Source organism: Pseudorca crassidens, chromosome 20 (assembly GCF_039906515.1).
Source record: "Pseudorca crassidens isolate mPseCra1 chromosome 20, mPseCra1.hap1, whole genome shotgun sequence".
Classification (NCBI taxonomy): domain Eukaryota; kingdom Metazoa; phylum Chordata; class Mammalia; order Artiodactyla; family Delphinidae; genus Pseudorca; species Pseudorca crassidens.
The window spans coordinates 8,753,564-8,763,974 of NC_090315.1; positions in this window are offsets into that span (position 1 = coordinate 8,753,564).

Genomic DNA, 10,411 nt, shown 5'->3' on the forward strand with positions numbered 1-10,411 from the left:
AGCGATCTCATCCACTTTTTTTTTTAAGTGTCCAAATGTAATTATTTGTTATTAATGTCATCAAAAATCAATTCATATTAATAGTATTCTGATTTTTGACTCGGGGCTTTCTTTTTTCCTCCAACTTTACTGAGGAATAACTGACAAGTATAATTGTACATATTTAAAGTGTACAGAATGATGATTTTATATGTATATATGTACATACATATATACCTATATGTATGTAGTGGAATGATTGCCAGGCTCAAGCTAATTAACATATTCATCACTTCACATAGTAAACTTAGTGTGTGTATGGTGAGAACACTCAAGATCTACTCTCAGCAACTTTCCAGCACACAAAACTGTATTATTAACTATAATTGTCATGCTGTACGTTAGATCTTCTGATCAGAACTTATTCCTCTTATAACTGAATGTTTATACTCTTAGACCTGTGTCTCCCCATTTTCCCCACTCCCCAGCCCCTGGCAACCACCATTCTACAATCTGTTTCTGTTTCTATGAAATTGGCCTTTAAAATTTAAAAAAAAAAAAAAATTTTTTTTTTAAAAAGATTTTACATGGTAAAATGGTACCAGTATTTTTCTTTCTCTGGCTTCTTTCACCTAGCAGAATGCCACCTCCCCCTCCCCCTCCCCCCACTGCAGTTTCATCCATGTTGTCCCAAATGGCAGAATTTTCTTTTTTATGGCTGAATAATATTCCATTGTGATATATATATTAAAGTTAGGGTTAGGGATGTATCACATTTTCTTGATCTATTCATCTGTTGAAGGACATTTGCTTCCATATCTTGGCTATTGTGAATAATGCTGCAATGAACATGAGTGAAAAGATATTTCTTCAAGATACTGACTTCATTTCCTTTGGATATATACCCAGGAGTGGCATTGCTGGAGCATACGGTGCTTCTATTTTTAATTTTTTGAGGAACCTCCATACTGTTTTCCATAGTGGCTGCACCAATTTATACATTCCCACAAGAGTGCACAATGGTTCCTTTTTCTTCACATCCTCACCAACACTTGTTATCTCTTGTCTTTTTGATAATAGCCATCCTAACAGTTATGAGGTGGAATCTCATGGTTTTGATTTGCATTTCCCTCATGATTAGTGATGCTGAACACCTTTTCATACCTCTGTTGGCCACATGTATGTCTTCTTTGGAAAAAAATGTCTATTCAGGTCCTTTGCCCATTTTCAAATTGAGTTATTTGCTTTTTTGCTGTTGAGTTATATGAGTTCTTTATGTAATTTGAATATTAACCCTTTATCAGGTATATGGTTTGCAAATATTTTCTCACATTCTTCATTGAAAAGGTTGCCCTTTCAATATATTGATTGTTTCCTCTGCTATGTAGAAGCTCTTTTGTTTCATGTAATCTCACTTGTTTATTTTAGCTTTTGTTTCCTGTGCTTTTGGTGTCTTATCCAATAAACTATTGCCAAGACCAATGTGGTAAAACTCAAGGAGCTGTTTCCCTATGTTTTTCTTCTACGAGTTTTACAGTTACAGGTTTTACATTTAAGTCTTTAATCCTTTTCAAGTTAATTTTTGTGAATGGTGTACAATTGTGGTTCAGTTTCATTCTTTTGCATGTGCTTATACAGTTTTCCCATTTATTGAAGAGACTGTCCTTTTCCCACTGTGTGTTCTTGGCACTCTTCTCAAAAATTAGTTGACTGTATATGCATGGGTGTATTTCTGGACTCTCTATTATGTTTCACTGGTTATGTACCTGTTTTTATACCAGTACCATATTGCTTTGATCACTATAACTTTGTAATATAGTTTGAAATTAGGAAGTATGATATCGCCAACCTTGTTCTTCTTTCTGAGGAGTGCTTTGGCTATTCAGGGTCTTTCATAGTTCCATACAAATTTTAGGACAGTTTTTTCCTATTTCTGTGAAAATTGGAATTTTGATAGGGATTACATTGACTCTGTAGACTGCTTTGGGTACTATGGGCATTTTCACAATATTAATTCTTTCAATCCAAGAACATGGGATATCTTTCTATTTATTTGTGTATTCCTCAATTTCTTTTCTCAATGTCTTATAGTTTTCAGTGTACAGGTCTTTTGCCTCCTTGGTTAAATTTATTCCTAAGTGTTTTATTTTTGATACAATTATAAATGGAATTGCTTTCTTAAGTTTTTTTTAGATAGTTTGTTGTTAGAGTATAGAAATGGAGCTGACTTTTTTTTTGGCTGCATTTGGTCTTCATTTCTGCTTGCAGGCTTTCTCTAGTTGTGGTCAGCGTGGGCTACTTTTCGTTGCAGTGCGCGTGCTTCTCACTGTGGTGGCTTCTTTTGTTGTGGAGCACAGTCCCTAGAGAGTGCATGCTTCAGTAGTTGTGGCGTGCAGGCTCAGTAGTTGTGGTGCACGGGCTTAGTTGCTCTGTGGCATGTGGGATCTTCCTGGACAGGGATCAAACCCATGTCCCCTGCATTGGCAGGCGGATTCTTTTTTTTTTTTTTTTTTTTGCGGTATGCGGGCCTCTAACTGCTGTGGCCTCTCCCATTGCGGAGCACAGGCTCCGGACGCGCAGGCTCAGCGGCCTTGGCTCACAGGCCCAGCCCCTCCGCGGCATGTGGGATCTTCCCAGACCGGGGCACGAACCCGTGTCCCCTGCATCTGCAGGCAGACTCTCAATCACTGCGCCACCAGGGAAGCCCAGCAGGCGGATTCTTAACCACTGTGCCACCAGGGAAGTCTGCAGCTGACTTTTGTATGTTGATTTTGTATCCTGCAACTTTACTGAATTCATTTGTTAGTCAGGTTTTTGATGTGTCTTTAGAGTTTTCTACATAAGATCACGTTGTCTGCAAACACATAATTTTCTTCCTCTTGATTTGGATAAGTTTTATTTCTTTTTCTTGCCTAATTATTGTGGCTAAGGACTTCCAGTACTATGCTGAATAGAAATGATAAGAGTAGGCATTTTTGTATTATTCCTGATCTTAGAGGAAAGGCTTTTAACTTTTCACCTTCATTATGTTGAGTTACATTCCTTCTATACCTAATTTGTTGAGAATTTTTATCATGAAAGGATGTTGAATTTTGTCAAGTGCTTTTCTGCATCTAATGAAGTGATCATATGCTTTTTATCCTTCATTCTGTTAATGTGGCATATCACATGTGTTGACTGCCATGTGTTGAACCATGCTTGCATCCCAGGAATACATCACACTAAATCATGGTGTATGATCCTCGTGATGTGATGTTGAATTCAATTTGCTAGTATTTTATTGAGGATTTTTGCATCTACGTTCATCAAGGATATTGGCCTATAATTTTCTTTTCTTGCAGTGTCCTTGTCTGGCTTTGATATCAGGGTAATGCTGGTCTCATAAAATGAGTTTGGAAGTGTTCCTTCCTCCTCAACTTTTGGGAGGTGTCTGAGAATGATTGGTATTGATTCTTCTTTAAATGTTTGGTAGAATTCACACATAAAGTTATCTGGTCCTGGGCTTTTATTTGTTGGGAGATTTTTGATTATTGACCCAATCTCCTTGCTTATTATTGGTCTGTTCAGATTTACTTTATGGTTCAGTCTTGGTAAGTTGTATGTTTCTAGTAATTTACTCATTTTTTCTAAATTATCTAATTTGTTGGTGTATAATTGCTCATAGTAGTCTCTTATGATCCTTTGTATTTCTGTAGTATCATTTGTTATGTCTCCTCTTTCATTTATAATTTTATTAATTGAGCCGTTTGTCTTTTTTCTTAGTCTAGCTAAAGGTTTTTCAATTTTTGCTCATCTTGTCAAAAAACCCACTCTTAGTTTCATTCATCTATTTTGTTTCTTTCTAGTCTCTATTTCATTTATTTCTGGTCTAATCATTATTTCCTTCCTTCTGCTACCTGTGGGCTTATTTCTTCTTTTTCTAGTTCCTTGAGGTGTAAGTTTAGAACATAGATGCCACAATCCTCAACAAAATGTAAACAAACTGAATTGTCTCTTTTCCATTCTTTTTTTTTCTCCTCTGACTGGATAATGTCAAAATATCTGTCTTCAAGTTCACAGATTCTTTATTCCTTGGTGGACCAACCCCTGGGTGATGTCCTCATTTCCTCTCTCCCTCTTTCTCATATGGCCCATCAGTCCCTAAGCCAATCCCTTCTTCCCCCTGATTCTCTACTCTGTCCCCTCCTCTCTGTCCTCGTGGCTCGGGCTGACTCAGGACTTTTGTTCTCCCACCTGGACCCAGACATCAGGCCCTTCCCTGGCCTTATTCTCTCCCCTCCAGTCGATTCCTTACATGGCTCCAAAAGAGACTTTTTGAAGCTCATACCTAGGTTACACAGCCCTATGTTCAAATCTCAGTTAGGACACTGACTCACCACCCCTTCCCCTGAGCGCCCACTTCTAAACCACCATGAAGTCCTTTATGCTCCACTACTAAAATACATTTCGAATCCATCCACTTGTGTTGAACTCCATGGTTACCATCCTAATCCAGGCTCTTATTATTTTCCACACAAATAATTATAATTGCCTCTGAAATGATTGTCATGTGTTGAATGGTGACCCCCCTCCCCTAACAAAAGATATATCCATGGCCTGGAATGTGATCCTATTTGGAAAAGATGTTTTTTGCAGATGTAGTTAAGTTAAAGATATCAAAATGAGATCAACCTTGATTATTCAGGCCCTAAATCTAATGACAAGTGTCCTATAAGAGACAAATAGGAAGACACGGAGAGAAGAGGAGAATACCAGGTGAAGAGAGAGGCAGAGATTGGAGTTATGTAGCCACAAGCCAAAAAACTCCTGGAGCTATCATAAGTTGGAAGAGGCAATTATCTGATTCTCCCCTAGAGCCTCCAGAGGGAATGCAGCCTTGTCAACACCTTGACTTTGGACTTTTGGCCTCCAGAATAGTGTGAGAGTAAAATTCTGTTGTTTTAACCTACCAAGTTTGTGATAATTTGTTCTTGAAGTCACAGGAAACTAATACACCAATCTTCCACTTTTCTACCCACTGTTCGCTTCCTCAGAGATGAGTACGTGAGTTCCTGGAGATCCAAAGGAAGGTGGCAGAGGTTTGCTAGATGCTCACCAATTTGGTTTCCTCTTTCTTAGGCACACAGGAAGACTACATTTCCCAAGCCTCCTTGCAGTGAAGTTGAGGCCATGTGACTGGTCTTGGGCCAGTGGAGTGGGTGCAGAGTGATGTAGGGCATTTGTGGACCCAGCCATAAAATGTCCTGTACAATTTTTACCTTGTCTCTCTTCATTCATCATTGGCTGTCTGTAAGCTGAGAATTTATTGGAGGACTTAAGGATGGGAGGGCCGAGAGATAAAAGAGCTTAGGTCCCTGGTTTCTCCTTGGAAGAGAGCCTTTTGGACTTTATGTAAGTAAGAATTTATTGCATTAAGCTATATAATATTTTATTAGTATATAAAATTTGTTTGTTAGTATTATTAGTAAATAGGGTTGTGTGTTAAAGCAACTAGCTTTAATAATCCTGACGGCTACAGGTAAATTACCTGTCACTGCATTTTAGCCAGCATCAAAATTCAGATCTGTGATAAACTCCAGTGCTTTCAATTTTTCTTTTAGTAGTTTTGAGTGCATAATGTTATTTTTTTACCGCTTTCTTATGGTGAAGAATGACACATATAATAATGTTCACAAAACACAATATACAGCTCAATGAATTATCACAATGTTAATACCCATGTAACAAAGATCAACATCATCATCGACCCAGAAACCATTTTCTCCCTTGCAAATCACTATCCCATTCCTCTTGACTTATAATGCTATATTTTGGTTTGGCCTGTTTTTCATGATATAAATGGAATCATACAGTATTTATTCTTTTGTGTTTAACTTAATTTTGTTCAACATTATATTTATGAGATTCATCAATGGAATAAGTAGCAATATTTCTTATATCCTCACCACTTTCAAGTATTTTATTGTCTGAATATCCCACAATTTATTTATGCATTCAACTATTGATGGACATCTCAGTTGTTTCCAGTTTTTTGATTATTACAGATCACACCAGTACAAACATTTAAAAAAAGGAGGAAATTAGTTTTAATAATATATATTTAACCCAACATATCCAAAATATTAGCTTATAATCCTCTCTTCCAAGTCTTCCTTGAATCTACTCCAATAAGGCTTTCATTCTGACTCGTTCACCAAAACCACTTTTGTCAAAGTCACCAGTGATACCCATGTGGTCAATTCTTGGTCCGCATCTTACTTGACTTCTCTGCATCACTGGTTGTGGTCCCCACACAGGCAGCATCAGTGTCGGCTGGGAATTTGTTAACATATTCTAAGTCCTCATCCCAGACCTACTGTAGTAGTCCCCCCAAATATATGTCTTGTCCGAACTGCTGGAGTCTGTGAATGTGACCCTATTTTTTTTTACCCTATTTGGAAAAAGGGTCTTTGAAGATGTAGTTAAGGATTTCAAAATGAGATTATCCTGGATTATCTGAGTGGGCCCTAAATCTAATGACAAATATTCTTAAAAGAGACACCCAGAGGAAAGACACTCCTAGAGGAGAAGGAGAAGACAGAGGTGGAGATTGGAGTTATGCAGATACAAGCCAAGGAATGCCTTGAGCCACCGGAAGCTACCCTTAGCCCACAGATCCTATTGTCTGCCTAGAAGCCAAAGGGATCCTCCTGTTAAAACATGAGTCACTTCTTGACTCAGAACCCTCTAATAGCTTCTTATCTCACTCAGGAAAAAAACCCAACTTCCCATCATGACCTCTAAGGGCCTCCATTCAATACTCTGGCCCCTGCCACTTCTCTCATTCCACCTACTACCACCCTTCCCTCAGTCACTGGGATCCAGCCATACTGGCTTCCTTGCTGTTTCAAGAACCTGTCAAGTATACTTCTGCCTCCAGACTTTTGTCATTGCTGTTCTCTCTGCCTGGTATGCTCTTCCTCATGCTGTTCCTAGCTCCTTTCCTCATCTCCTTCAAGGCTCTGCCAAATGTCACTTCCTCAGAGAGGTCTTACTTGACTACTGTCTACAGCTCTCTGCCTTGTCCCCTCATCATACTCTGTTTTGCTTTCTTAACAGCACTCCCATTCTCAGAAATTCTTATTTGTTTACATGTTTCCTGCTTTTGCAACTAGAATGTAAAATCTTTTTCATACAGTATCCCTAGGGTCTAGGGCAGTGTGGGGCACATGTCATTCAATAAACATTTACTGACTGGCATTTTTCCTGGTGTCTTGAGTTCACAGATTTTCCTGCCCCAGGGCTTTGCATAGCCTCAGGGGCTGAGATGTTCATATTCCATTTTTCACCTAGTAAATCAACCTTCAAGTCTCAGTTTCAGTGTTACTTCCTCAGGGAACTCCTCTTGTAACAGAGAAGAACAAGCCTGACTCCATATTGGATCTATTCCCTTAGTTCTAACCCTTGTGCTCTGTTGCCTGTGCTTAGTCATGCTGGCTCTGCATCTTTGTAAAAGAATGTTGCCAAAGCCTGAAATACACATGATAGCCCATTCTCAAGGCTCTGACCTTTAAATGTATAATGCTCTTCCATTCATATAAAGATAAAAAATTGGAAAACAGAAAATAAGTTGTCTTGTTGGAGGCTTATAGGAACATTGTGACCAGACCTACAGGTCACATAGGTATAAAAGAAGCCTGAATTTTAACTCCGGTAAGATTGTTCTTCTGGACACTAGTCCAGCATGTTCTTGGTATGCTGGCTTTCCAAATAAAGTTGCTATTCCTTGCCCCAGCAAGGATTTATTGGCCTGATGTGCGATCAGCAGCATGAGCTTGGGCTCAGAAACACTCTCTCCAAATTAGGTCTCTGTGTTAAGGATTGAATAATTTCCCCAGATTGTAATGTATTCTTACAGCACCTAGACATTTTCCCTTACATCTTTTTTGCTCAGTCATAATGATCTAAGCCTAGGGACCACTGGTGGTTCTCAAAATGTGGTTCTCAAAATGTGGCCTAGGGACCGCTGGTGGTTCCTGAGACACTTTCAGGGGTTCATGAGGTGAAAATTATTTTCATAATACTATTAAGATGTTATTTGCCTTTTCACTCTCACTTTCTCTTGAGTATACAGTGATGTTTTCCAGAAGCTACAGCACATGAGCTATTTTGACAAACCCTGTGCAGAAGCAGATATGAGAATCCAATTGTCTTCTAGTAAGCCAGGCATTAAAGAGATCTGCAAAAATGTAAAATACTCTTCTCTCTAAATTATTTTTGGTGTGGAAATTAGTTATTAAAAATGTTATGTTTACACAATGAGTTTTTGATGACAATACGTATTTCAGAAATTTCTCAGTTTTAATATTGATAGATATAACTCACATAAACAATCCACATAAGTACAACCCACATAAATTATTGGGGTCCTTCATTTTTAAGAGTATAAAAGCAGTCCTGAGACCAAGAACTTCGAGTAAATCTTTAGCTTTTTTTTTTGTTGTTGTTGTTGTTATTGGGGTTTTTTTGCGGTATGCGGGCCTCTCCCGTTGTGGAGCACAGGCTCCGGATGCGCAGGCGTAGCGGCCATGGCTCACGGACCCAGCCGCTCCACGGCATGTGGGATCTTCCCGGACCGGGGCACGAACCCGTGTCCCCTGCATCGGCAGGCGTACTCCCAACCGCTGCGCCACCAGGGAAGCCCAATCTTTAGCTTTTTTATTCTTGTCTGCAAGCCCAGCAGACTTCAGAATTCTCTGAAGGCAAGGTTCCCGTCTGTCTTATTGGACACATACTTAAGGTTTGGCTAGTAGTATGGGGAGACTTAAGTTTTACTGTCAAAGATCTGAAGGCAAAAAGAAATGAATTGGAAGACCAATCCTCCCACCTCATCCTCACCTCCACATTACTCGGGGGACTGGAAGTGAAGCCCATGCTCCAGACGAGGGATTCGGCTTAGAGCCTGGACTGAGCAGTGCAGGAGGATGGAAAGGGAAGGTTGGGCACGTGGTCTAAACTGCACGAGAGGAAAGGAAGGAAGGAGGGACGCATGCGCATGTGTGCACGTGTGCGCGCGTGTAGGGAGCGAGGTGGGTGTTGGAGGGGGTGGAGCCGCAGGATCTTTCCCTCCGTCAGGAGAGGTGAGAGAGGGGAGCGGCGGCGCATGCGCAGAGGAACGCGGGAAAGTCGGTGCCTGAGGTAGAGCAAGGAGCGTTGCGCGGTAAGGCCTGAGGCTTGAAGGGGCGCGAGGTGGTTGCTAGGCTCCTCAGCTGAGCCTTCTAGACCCTTATTTTCGGTTGATTGACCAGACTGAAGGGTCCAGGCCTCGAGGGTGAGGGTGAATTGGCTCCCGCAGGATCCCTGAAACGTTCATAAATCTGGGGTGTGTGAGGTTGGGCGTCACCCCCTGGGGTCACTGGACTTCGCCAAGGGATAACAGGCCACCTGACAGAGCCTCCCAGACGCCGGGCTCTGTGGAGCTGAGAGGTCAAACGGCCCGAGAGGGCCCTCCTTTTTTCTCCCCTAGGACCTGGGAAATTGGCGTCCGCCCCTTCGCTCACCAGATCTGACTTTGAGCCAATCCCAAGGCCCGACCTTCACAGGAAGCGGCCGTCGGTCCCTGCCCAATGGGGAAGCCCTTTGGTTCGGGCTCCCAGGCGGCAGAGACCGGGTCTAGCCTCCTCACACGCCTGTTAAGGACGAAGTTATTGCCTGCTCCTTGAGGAAGCTGGACACCAGCTCCCTGCTTTCATCTTTGGGGTTTATAGTTCCAGGGGAGGAGGTAAAGGGAGAGGAACGGGCATTTCTGGGAGGCCCGAGCGCTCTCCGGAAGGCATGGACCTAGGAGAGCAGTTGCTGGGAAGGGTGGTGTAGAACCTCACACGTTGGGCCGCCATCAGGGCCTCTCCAGGCGGCGAGGAAGGGTTTGCCGGGGAAGCAAGGGGCTTTCTAGGTGTCACAGTGGCCGGTTTGCAGAATCTGTTTGCTGTAAGTCAGATTTACCAGTTTACCAGAAAACTTGTAAATTCTGGTAAATGTACCAATTTACCAGAATACACTTTCTGAATGTGTTCAAGAAAGATGGATATATTTTTCATGGATACAGTTTTCCTTTGTTTAGTGGAACTCAGTGTCAGGGTCAGTGTTAACATGCATTATGGGAATCAGAAGTACTCCTTGTAATTTTGAGTTATGGTTCATTTCAGCTGCTGGCAAACCATCTAGTAATAGTGACGATTTGTGATCTTAGGTAAGCTGCCGACTCTTCTTTTTTTAATTTAATTTAATTATTTTTTATACAGCAGGTTCTTATTTGTTACCTATTTTATACATATTAGTGTATACGTATCTCCATATGTATACCAATCTCCCAATTCATCCCACCACCTTCCTCTTCTTGGTTAACTTTTGAACAAATTGAATTAAGATTTCTGTTTTTCTGTTAATTCTGAAA